At 39.1% G+C, this 12620-nt stretch overlaps 1 protein-coding gene and 1 pseudogene across 2 annotated transcripts in view; both read right to left on the bottom strand.

Annotated features, from left to right (window-relative positions):
- RAB3C (RAB3C, member RAS oncogene family) overlaps window positions 1-12620 on the bottom strand; it is a 293717-nt gene that overhangs the window by 41561 nt on the left and 239536 nt on the right. The window lies entirely within an intron of this gene.
- LOC144341345 (large ribosomal subunit protein uL18 pseudogene) lies at window positions 349-1816 on the bottom strand (annotated as a pseudogene).

Raw genomic sequence — 12620 nt, 5'->3', positions numbered from 1 at the left:
AGGTGTACTAATAATTATTTTGTACTTAATGAGATTAATACTACCACTGATTCTTCCTTTCCTCTTTTACCCCCACCTTATGTAATACCTTTACAGTAGGATAGCCAACCATCCTGGTTTCCCCAAGACTTTCCCAGTTTAAGCAGTAACAGTCCCATGTCCTGAGAAACCCCTCAGTTTCAGGCAAACTGAGATGGCTGCCCAACCTATTTACAGCCTATCACACAAAAATAGTATTTTCCCTTATCACAGTAACAACTCAAAGAGCTAAAGCAATGGGGCTTAGGAAATCTGGGAGAAGTGATAATTTTTAAAAAAAAGAATCATGAGAGCTAATATGTTCATGCCTTACCTTTATAAGAGAAAAATGTCAGGTTGATTAATGTCAAAATTGTAATACAATGAGTTGGCATTTTAAGTTGCTACAAACAGGATATTTGGAATTTAGAATAAGCCTCAATTATGAACCATGACACAAATAACCAACTTTTGATTTTGAAACTTAGATAATAAATGTAATAGTTTGCTTTTGCAGGTATTGTTTTTTTAAACCTGGTTAGCCAGTAAGTTTATTGTTTTATCTGAAAAATCATCCTAAAACATTGTTTGTTTTAGCTCTCAGAGGCTGCTCCTGAGCTCTGAGGAAGCTTCCCTTCTTTTGAGCTACCTGATCTTTCTTCTGGGCATGGGACATTTTGGGATGTTTCCACCTGTTGTTTTTAACTTCTTTCTTGGGCATCTCATAGTTTGGGTTCTGTTGGATAGCAACATGAGCTTTTGTTTTATTTATTTATTTATTTATTTATTTGAGACAGGGTCTCGCTCTGTCACCCAGGCTGGAGTAAAGTGGCATGATCTTGGCTCACTGCAGGCTCAACCTCCTGGGCTCAAGTGATCCTCCCACCTCAGCTTCCTGAGTAGCTGGAACAACAGGTGCACACCACCACGCCTGGGTAATTTTTATAAATTTTTTTGCAGAAACAGGGTTTTGCCATGTTGTCCAGGCTGATCTCGTACTCCTGGGCTCGAGCAGTTCACCCACCTCAGTCTCCAAAGTGCTGGGACTGTGAGCCACCGTGCCCAGCCAATATGAGTTCTCTTGTTTATCTCCTCCATCAGGTCTGAAGTTATGCTGTTCTTCATGAATGGAAAGAACCATTTCTTGTAAGCATCTTCATCTGCTTCCATTAGGTAATGCATGTAATCTGCATCCTTCTGACCCATGATGTGTTTCCTATGCACTTCTGCATTCAATTCCTTGCTTTCAGAATCACAAACATTGTCTGGTACTATGAGGGACAGAACAGCCTTCATCAACAACTCCCTTCAAGGCCCCAAAAACTTTATTGCCAGTGATGGTTCTGGCAAGGCCTACATCCAAATAGCAGGTGAAGGCACCAGGCTGACCATCAATGCTTTCCATATCGCATTAATCTCCAGTCATCTCCACTTGGCCTTCATAGATCTTGTCCATGCCAAACCTACCGAGAAGCCTGTGGGCCAGTGGCAGGCCAGTAGAATGTGCTGCAGCATAATTTGTCAGGCCAACCTTCACACTTTATTTTGATAGTTCATGTACCATGTACATATGCTGCACAGACTACCCCTTCTATATGGGCATAAGCAATCTGACAAATGATACCTCTGTTTGTTACACAGACTATCACCCTGTATTTGAGTGTGTTGTATTTATTTTTATCCTGTATCACTGAGCGTTTTTGAGCATAGTAGTCAGTTCTACCCTCTTGTCGTCTCCTAAATTTCACTTGGTATCTCTTAAATAGGCCTTATTCTTAACAACTTTAACAAACTCCATTCTGCAGAACAAAGACCCTCATCCACGGTTTAACACAGACCTGCAGGCCCAGCAATGCCGGGCAGAGAAAAAGCACAGGTATTTTTCGAAATACTTAATATCTGTTGCATTAATGTAATCCTTAGAATAACTTAAGGAGAATATTATTATTTTCAACTGCCCATATCCTCAACTGCCCATTTTACAGTTGAGGAAAATGAGGCATAGAGAGGTTAATTGCCCAGGATCACTCAGCCAGTAAAGTGTCAAATGTGGGAATCACGTTCTGGCAGTATGGCTCTCAAGCCTGTGCTTTAAAACATGTTTCCACAATGCTCATTAAAAGTTCGAAAAGTTAAGTTCCAGTGCATTTATTGTTATCTAGAGGAAACTGAGAGGAAGCTATCTTCTTTCATTCTCCCTTTGTATCAGTCACATTTTAATTTGAGAACAGTCTAAGATAGGTGGGAAAGTCATATTGCCCGGTGGGTGGTCAGGACGGAAATACTGAAATGTTGAAATGTAAACAAATGATTAAAGTTTGAAAAAAAAAAAGATTTGTAACATGTCGAAAAGTAAAGCTTGGGACTGGTGTTACAAACAATAGTCAAGTGAAGGATCACTGAATAGAAAATGGCAATGAGATGTTCTCAACTTGAAGAGGGAATAAAAAGCAAATAGTATAGCTTTTTAAACTGCAGCAGGAGCGTTTTCAATGAGCTATGATCACTGTTTCTCCTTCCTGAGAAGAAAGGAAAGAGTGAAGAGGCAGATAGGGTTTTATTTCAGCATATTCCCCTGAACCAAGTACATCTAAGTTTTCAAATGAGATTAAATTATCTGGGGAAATACATTCTTGATACCACCTGGACATCTCAGAGTCACAGCATATTTTTTCGGAACAATATGACCTTTCTAATTCTGATACCTCAGTTAATAATATATTCCCTTAGCAACAGTGAGATTTGGCAGATATCTATAGACTGGAGAAATAAAGACAGAACTTTTATACTCTATACTTTTTCCTCACTTAATCTTATGTGTGGAGAATACGAAAAATGATGCATTAATAATGAATTAGGGTGTAAAATAAATTCCACTCTTGGAAACACTTAAGTAACAAATGCTAATATATTTTTACAAAGGAAGTCAAAAGTTTCTTTTAAAGGATCTCACATCTGATTAGATTTCTTTATGTAATTAAAAGAAATAGTCTCTCTGTTCCTATATGTCTTGTAAGCCAGGGACTTGGAAAGGCCCTGGGTAGAGAGCCCTTATGTTAACAGAAAAAGTTTAATCCTGGTAGTAAAACTAGAAGTCAGATACCCAGAGTCAGATTAGTGACAAGTGGTTCACAAGAGAGTGTCACAATTGTCCAAGGAAGGAGCTGGGGCCAGGATGTTAATGACTCAGCTTCTGAATTTCCTGAGGACAAATGAGTGCTTGAGGAAATTTGGCACTCTTCTGACCTGGGCCAGTACATCCTACTGCACCCCTGACTGTATAAACTCAAGTCAGGGTGTGCTTTTGTGAAGGTCAGGAAGGTGCATAACTCACAACCCACTAGCTGATTCATGTCCCTTAACCAAATTAATGGAATGCTTGCTTCTACCACTAAACACATCTGAGTATCTCAGTTCTGCTGACATAATAATAACCCATGGGGTCTCAGGCTGCTATAATAGGTTATACATTTATGCATATACAATATTCCCTGCTCCTCAATGATTTATAAAAATATATGACGAAGAACATACTTTTTTGGCCATGATTATATGAGATCCATCCTCTTCATTTGCTCTTACATAAGAAATATTTCAATGTAACCTCAAATTTTCTCAATTGTCAGGGAAATAATGTAAAATGAATACTTTCTACAATTGCCAGGGAATTATAAAGAATCATTATTTTGAAAGCTTACAGAGCCAAAGGAGACCAGTTTTATTTTTAATGAAATAAAAATTGTGGTCTAGAGCATTTGTGCTAAGATAAACAAAAGACTGATTTCCCATTAGAGTTGGTTAATTTTATGATTGAAATTGGGGTTGCAAATGTTCAATGTTTGAGTTTGGTTTTGACTACTTGGACTTCCTGATGTTGTTCTGCATCAGCAGAGCAGGGAAGGGAGCTTTAGGCACAGTCCCACCACCAGCAACAGGGGATCAGAGCCATGCTGGCTGGTTTGTGAATTACCACCTATCACAAAACCTAACATAAATGATAAGATCAAAACTATTTTACAATGGCCAAGAGCAAAAGGATGTAGCAAATTAAATTATGTCAGCTTCTTGTTGCTTTGAAATTCCTTTCATGTATTCTGAAAGATTTAGCTTTATTTTTAAAAAGTTTCTGTGCTTAGTGCATGGTAGGTTAACATATAAGATCTACTTGTATCTTCCTTTCTTAGGTCCTGTAGAACACTATGTTGTTACTTTGCAAGAAAACGTAATATGATGGTCATTACTCCAAAATGAGTACTCATGTCGCTAATATGAAATTTATACCTCTTTCTGCCTACACAATAACTTTCTATCCATGTACCGATAACTGTATGACTTTGGCAATATAAGCAGCTATGACCAAGTTAGTGCATGTACGAGTAATGAAATCTACATTTGGTATTGCTGCATAGTGATCATAATAAGCCATTGATGAAAAGGCATATCTCAGTGTCACAGATTTTTTTTTTTTTTTTTTTTTTTTGAGATGGAGTCTTGCTCTGTTCCCAGGTTGGAGTACAGTGACTCACTGCAACCTTCGCCTTCCAGTTTCAAGTGATTCTCATGCTTCAGCCTCCCCAGTAGGTAGGATTACAGGCACACGCCACCACACCCAGCTAATTTGTGTGTGTGTGTGTGTGTGTGTGTGTGTATATATATATATATATATTTTTTTTTTAGTAGAGACAGGATTTTACCATGTTGGCCAGGCTGGTCTCGAACTCCTGACCTTAAGTGATCTGCCTGCCTCAGCCTCCCAAAGTGTTGGGATTACAGGTGCAAGCCACCATGCCCAGCTATAGGTGTTAAAGTAAGAAACTGTGCATCTTAGAATTTGTAAAACGCTATTGTGTTCTTGATATTTCTTTTATGTAGGAAGATCTAGGTTGAAATAAGAGCTTAGAGTATTCCTTCAACCAAGGAAAACCTAGAGATGAGGAAGTATAAGCTCCATGAGTTGAGAAAGACCCATAGTTATGCATATTTTGTCTACACTGAGCGTCAGAAGAATGTTGGGATTGTAATTCAGTTCCCATCCCTTCCAACTCAGACTCAACAATTTATTCAGCCAGTTTGAGAGAAAGCTCTAATACTAGGTGAGTATGGGGAAGTTATTCTGAATTGTTTAGTTCAGTATCTCCATCTGTAAAATGAGGCTATTATTTTACATGCTCTGGGGCTGTTGGAGGCCAAATATGGTTTGAGGTAGGGCCACACTGTACTTTTGAAGTTGCAACATCTCGTTACAAATAGAACACATTATTAGTCTCCTCTTGGGCAGCCAGCTGCTCCTCTTCCCAAATCCAGCTTAATTAATCATTTCTAATTCCTATAATTGAAATAACAATTGGATTTTTTTCATTGAAGAGTCTCAAATTTTGTTTCCAGTCCATATCTCCAGGCTGAGGTTCTATACAAGTAAATTTCCAACTGGGAGTAAATGACCTTCCCCTTATGTATCTATCAGGGGTATGACACATGTTTGTTCAATAAATCCTCCTTTCGCATGGTATTTATATGTGTTTACCTTTTCACCATTGGATGTATTTTGTGAAATTTCTTATTTGAGGGATGCATTTCCAATCATCTCATGAGAGGGAGTGTCTTATTTCTTTGTTGGGTAGAGACACACACTGAAAGCGAGTGGCTGTCACCAAACAGTATACATGTGAAAAGATGATTTATTTCTGAATCACTGCAAAAGATCCTTTGGGGTTACTGTTAATCTCAATAAGATTAATGGAATCAGAAGCCATATGCTGGTCACCATGGTTACTCTGCAAATGGCAGTTAACTCAGACCTTACCAGTACCAGATCACAGTTACTAAAAAGCCTGTTATTTACTTGCCATTTAGCTAAAAAAAAACAAAACAAATACCTCAAGCTTTCTCTCAACATTTATGTATAAACTTAAAAGAGAAAGAGAGGAGGAAAGCATAATTTATCCCCATTTCAGTTCTTATCAAATGTTAAAGTGGAGTCTCACAAAAGCTGGGATGAGACATCAAGATAAAAGAGCTTTTGATATTTTATAATGTTTCCCACATAAACAACTGAACTCTAAACAGAATCAAATAATTTCAGTTTGAAGAGCTATAAACAAGTGAACAAACCACATTTCTACAATATTTCTAGTATTCCTTCTCTCCTGTTCTGGGTGTGTAAGTAATCGCCTGTGAGTTCAGCCTCTTCTCATGGAGAATGACAGACTTTAGCTTAATCACAATGTTCTGAAAAACAGTCCAAAAAATGCACCTCAGTGGCCCACAAAAACAATTGTCAATTAGGGTCTGATTTGGGATGCATGTGGGAATACGAGATATCAGAGAGAATATGACTCACTCTTCCTCACCCAGGGAAGATTGAACAGATCTTAATAGCAGGCCCTTCCTAATTCTGGAAGCCCATATTGCTCTACTGCATCCATTTCCCTTATTCTTTTTAATATTTAGGAGCTTTGGCTTTTTAGTATCACACCCTACTTCAAGTTTGTAAAGAAACTTCCCAACCTGCTTTTGCTCATCACATACAATTGGTCCTTTTGTTATTTTTTTTCACTTAACTTAATCATTATTTATTCAATTTTTCTCAACCTTCAGAGAGCTTTTAAAAATTAGCCCAATTCAGAAACATTAATTTAGAACCTCTAGAGTCTTCATCAGAGGTATTAAAAAGAAATCTCAGGTGATTTGTATATGCTATCAGGGCTGAGTATTACTGTGATGAATCCCTTCAAATTCTTTTCTTTCTAGTTTTTAAATAATCTATTTCTTTATTTCCTAGCTAACCCCATAAAGTACTTGCAGGTGGTTTACAAAGATATATACAAAATAAAAAAATTTAATGAGAGTAATACTAAGAAACCAGAAATAGGAACATAATAAAGTCTGATTAGTTACACATGCTATAAATACTAATAGGTAGTTTTAGGAAGTTGAGGGGGTAGGCCTTTTATATGTATATTAACTCATTTATAAATAAAACATTAAGAAAGGAAAAATTTTAAAAGATATCCTTAAAAATGCTCTTCAATATTTGATATAATCTTTCATTATTTAGAAGAATAGGTTCATATTTTTTGGCACAATTGCTACATTCTTATTACAAATTGTAACAACAGTGAAAAGCTAAAGGAAAAATGATCCGAAATCTCACTATCTCCACATCTCCACTATTAACATTTTGGTGAAATTCCAGTAGTAGGTTGTATTACAGTTCTTACTTAGTCATTATTTCCTTCCCTGTAGGTATACTATATTTCCTTGCCCTTCTAACTTTGGGTCTGGCCAATGGAATATAAGATTTGACCTGTGCCACTGTGACTAACAGACATCAGAGGCAAGGTGAGCTTCCATCAGCCCTCTTGGGTTCTTATTCTTTATCTTGGGAAGAGCCCATCTTAGAAAGGGGTTGTTCTGTCAGTTTATCCCAGAAATGAGATGCCCCAAGGATCCCAGCTGAGTTCTGCAGACACCAACAAAAGTCAGTCAAATCTAGAAAAGCCCAGTTTAACATAGCACCCTTCATATGGCCTTGGCTTACCTTTCTAGCTTCTAGCTTCAACTTTCTAGCTTCTAGTTTCATCTCTTGCTGCCCTCCCTCTTCCCTCCAATTCTGATATGGGCTTTTTAATTTCTTTGATTTTCCCATACATGCTATATTTTCAGCAAGTTAGGCCTGTGACTATAGGTGGTTTCAGGTTTTGTGAGGTCTAAAATTCATAATAATTTGAGGGCCCAATTTAAGAAAAATGCAAATTACAAATACATAATTAAGTATAGGATATTTTGTACCAGACACTATCTATATCCCCCAGGCCTTACCACTTCTGTGCTTGTTGGATGACTTCTAACTGTTAGTATTTGCATCTCTTTGCTTTACAGTTTTCACCAAAGCAATGGAAGGTCACTCCGCCCATCAGGGAAGGTAAAATATAAAAGGAAAATAACACACTCAGGGGCAGACCTGAGCCAATGACTGACAGGAGTTGGAGTATAAATACCCCAGCTCCCTTTCTCCTCAGGTTGTTACCATACTGATTCTCAGAATTTTTAAGAAAGATTGAGCTCTGATTATGCATAATGGTAGCTGGCTTGAACACACACCTTTTATTGTCAGTCTTCCCTCTCACAGCCCACTTACCCTCCTGCTATGGGTATTTCTTGCATGTCCCACATAAACTACTTGTGTGCAAACTCCTGTCTCAGAGCCTGCTCTGGGGGAATTACTAAGACACTAAGAGGGGATTTGTCTTAGTAAGGGGCCCAAAGTTTAGCTGTGTTCTGGAGCTGGCAGTATGGCTGAAAAGCACTGATTATGAAATAATTTCATCCTTTTTTCAAAGAGCCAGTTTATGGGTATACCACTAAACTTAAGCTTCATTAGTTTTGCAAGAAATCACCTGTAGCCATCACATGTACCATCTGTCTAAAACACATTTATGGCTTCTGTGTCAGGCCCTCTCAGTCTCTTCCATCTTCCTCTTGGTTAGCTGCCACTCATGCGGGCCCACTTATGCCTTGTACGTCACTCAGTATAACTTTTTCACTTATTCACATCCCCCCTTGACTATAGGTACCATGAGGACAGAGACCTCAACTGTGCGTTCATCATTTAGTCTCCAGCATTCAGCAAAATACATGGCACATAGAAGGTACTCAAACAGTAATGTAGAATTAGAGATTGAATAACGAGTGAATGATAGACTGAATACGGCAAAAATGCCTGACTCAGAATATAAGCACAAAATAAAAGAAGAATTACCATCTTATATAATGCCAGTGCCCCAATGCATCCCTTTTAGGATGTGTTGCTGGCAGCTTCTTCCACAGAACCTTTTATACCCTGACATTGTCCACAGTAAGGGAAGGCAACTCTTCACCCCATCACAGTCTGCAAAGGACATCTGCATGACTGGCTATTCATCCCAGTCTGGAGAAGTCACCTTTTCCTTTCTGATCTAGCACCAATAGTTAGGATGAGGATACCTTAGGAGTGACTTAGCACCTTGACATTGTGGAAGAGCTGCTTTGGAAGGGCCCCAGTCCATCACCTTCATTTTGGAGATGACAAAGCTGAAACTCCAAATGTGAGTGACTGAGATGGCTCAACCACTTAGTGGCCAGTGTGGGTCTATATCCCAGGGCTCCTGTGAATGCTCATCTTCAATGTGCTGTCTGCTTGCACAAGAGGGAAAGTGCCTACATTGTGTTGAATGTGGAACTTGGTAAGAAATTCATATGTTTGATTATCTTTTAAAGTAGAAAATAATATATCTCTTGGGGAAACCAAAAATGCTTGAATCTGCATAGATCTAGGAGTGTCAATTCAGCTGCATGTGGAAGCAAGCAGAACTGGATGTTCTGGAAGGAGCTGTTTGATCCAACTCTCCGTGGTAAGTCTGTTGCAGAGAGCCAGTACTGAAAACGTATTTCGAGAGCTCAAGAAGCAGTGTTCTTGATCCACCTAGTCCTGAAACTACCTTGCACCACATCCTATTCTCCCTTATTAGTCTAAATCTTAACTTAGACCTATTTCCATTACGCCCGTCTTATAACTTCTGATCTCCTAATTTTATAAAATGTCAAATTCTATTTTTAAAACCATATGTGTGGTAGAAACAACTGGACATTCCTTTTCTTTTTTGCAAGAAAAAAACAATAACTAGATGAAGCAAGTGTCAGGCCTCTGAGCCCAAGCCAAGCCATCGCATCCCCTGTGACTTGCACTTATACGCCCAGATGGCCTGAAGTAACTGAAGAATCACAAAAGAAGTGCAAACGCCCTGCCTCGCCTTAGCTGATGACATTCCACCACAAAAGAAGTGAAAATGGCCAGTCCTTGCCTTAAGCGATGACATTATCTTGTGAAATTCCTTTTCCTGGCTCATCCTGGCTCAAAAAGCTCCCCCACTGAGCACCTTGTAACCCCTACTCCTGCCCGCCAGAGAACAACCCCCCTTTGACTGTAATTTTCCTTTTCCTACCCAAATCCTATAAAATGGACCCACCCTTATCTCCCTTCGCTGACTCTCTTTTTGGACTCAGCCCGCCTGCACCCAGGTGAAATAAACAGCCGTGTTGCTCACACAAAGCCTGTTTGGTGGTCTCTTCACACAGACGCTCATGACAGCAAGGATCACCCTTCTGGACAACAAAGGGAGAGGAATGAAAGTCTGACCTGGGAAAAGGTAAGACGTTCCTCAGCTCAAGGATGCCTGGGTGATGCTTTCACAGGGCAAGTCCAAAGTCATGTTGTTAGAAATAAGTATCCTTTTCTCAAATTAGACAAGATTTATATTGTCCTGGGGGAATTAGTGATCTTTGGCAAGATATGCTTCCTTCTTAGGTTAATGGTAAGGCAATCAGGCTTGCTGAAGGGGAAGCTAAACTTAGAATCCAGTACCTACTTGCCCTCACTTAGGAACCAGAACTTTCTCCTCCCACTTTGTAGTCCTTGTGGGTGAGAAGAGACGCTTCACACATATTCAGCCAAAGCCTGAACATCGAGGTTTGTGAGATATTAAGACAGGACCAAGGAGGAAGAAACTTCTTTCTTCCAAGGAGAAGGAGAGGGACTATGAGTGTGGATTTTGTGGAACTTTGAGATGAAATCTTCAGGAAAAGGAGAAGAAGGTATTAAGAGAAGAAGAGAACCAAAGGAGAAAACTCGCTCAGGCCTTTTGAAGCCCAGGACTGTGAAGCCTCTTTTCTAGGCAGGGAACTGGATATAGTGATACCTTCTCTTCCTCCAACACTAAACTCTTTTGAGATCTCACTGTCAGGAAAGATTGTGAAAGACTTCAAAGTGGGCAGAAAAGGTGACTGGGGGCCCTGTTCAGCACACCTTTCCAGGTTATCTCTGCTTTTCATCATCTTTGAGCTATTTTATAGCTCTGTAGATGGTAGAAAACCAATAATAATACAAGTTCTTGCAAATAGAAAGAAATGCCAATAAATTGTGATTGGCGGAATGCATCTGATTCTCGCTCCATGGGTATTAACCCATTTTGTAACTTGTTTCTGCATTCCTGATTGCCTGTGTGTGTGCATTCACTGAATATCCCCTTGAGCCTATGCAACATCTTACTGGTCCCGTCTTTAAGTCCAGAGTTAAATAATATCTTTTACATGTGTTTATTTTACATTTGGATAAAAGCTGTGGTTCTATCATATATATATGTGTGTGTGTGTATATATACACACACACACATATATATATTTAAATTAACCATAACAACTTAACAATACAATTGATAAGGAAGGCATGTGCTTGGAATGACTAGGCAACATGTCCATGAGAAAGGATGGTAAGCACTGTGACCACAGCAGATACCCAACCTGCAGCATGCATAAAGACCCACTGGGGAGCAGCAGTGAGAAACACTCCTGGCATGAAAGGCAGACTGGAGGCCTTAAATATCCTGTTAAGTTAGCAAGGAACACCTTCTGAGATGAGGAAGATCCCTGACTTGCTAACCCACATATGCAATATTGGTCACTCTAGTGGGAGTCAGTGTGGTGCAATAATCATAAATATATAATGATTATATGTATAATATGTAAATTCAGACATATAACAATAAAGAATTAGTAATATAACAGTGGCTTCATTTATTAAACCCTTACTTTGTGCCAGGCCCTATGCTAAGTGCTTTACCTTTATAATTTCATTTAATTCTTACAACAACCCTTTAAAATAGGAACCATTGTTTCCCCCATTTTGCAGCTGAAGAAAGTGCAAAATAAAGACTTATAAGGGTAAGTTAGCCGACACTCAGATAACATATAACAGAACTGGAATACAAACCTTTCCAATGGAGTAGGAGCTCAAAGTCCTGGGTTCCAGTTTTTGTACCTAATTAGGAAAACCAAGACTATTTTCTCAGCTTTTCTGAACTTCTGCTTCTTCTTCTATGAGAGGCAAGAATGAAACCTACACATTTTCCTGCCAAAATTTCTTGAGGATCAAATGAAAAATGTTCATGGAAGAGTTTTCAAAACCACAGAGCCACTATATGACTGGAAGGTATCAATACTACTGGTAAGCTGATATTATTAATTATTTACATGGTATTGATATATTATCTCAAAACCACTCTGTAAACAACACTCACTGTGATTTTCCTTGCTGTTTTGAAACCTTTAATTAGAAAAGGTTAAAGTGGAAAACAAAAGCAAAATACTGTCCGATTCTATTTCCCTTCAACAAATGCATTGTCAGGCATGAAGAAAGATATGGTCTCTGCTCTCAGGGAGCTTGCAGTCTAGCTCCACACCAAGATCTTGCAGATATACTTAAATCAGCAAGTGTTTGTTAAACAACCATGCACAAGACACTGGTGTCTACACCATATGGTGTTGCTTTTCAACTTTAGCAGGCATTAGAATCACCTGGAAAGTTTGCTAAAACCCACTCCTGCGCTCCACCCCTAGATCGTTTAATTCAGGAGGTCTGGGGTGGGGTCTGAGATCCTGCTTTCCCAGCAAGCACCAGGAATGGGAGGGGGAGGAATGAGGAACAGGGACTGGGCTTCTGGGAAGTGGAGAGGTGGGAGTTTAGGCTTGTACAACTCTTTCTGCCCCCTTTTATGACCCTGGGTTGT

This window comes from Macaca mulatta, chromosome 6 (genome assembly GCF_049350105.2).
Source record: "Macaca mulatta isolate MMU2019108-1 chromosome 6, T2T-MMU8v2.0, whole genome shotgun sequence".
NCBI classification, from domain to species: domain Eukaryota; kingdom Metazoa; phylum Chordata; class Mammalia; order Primates; family Cercopithecidae; genus Macaca; species Macaca mulatta.
The sequence above is the reverse complement of the archived record's forward strand: the minus strand, read 5'-3'. Positions and strand labels throughout refer to the sequence as shown.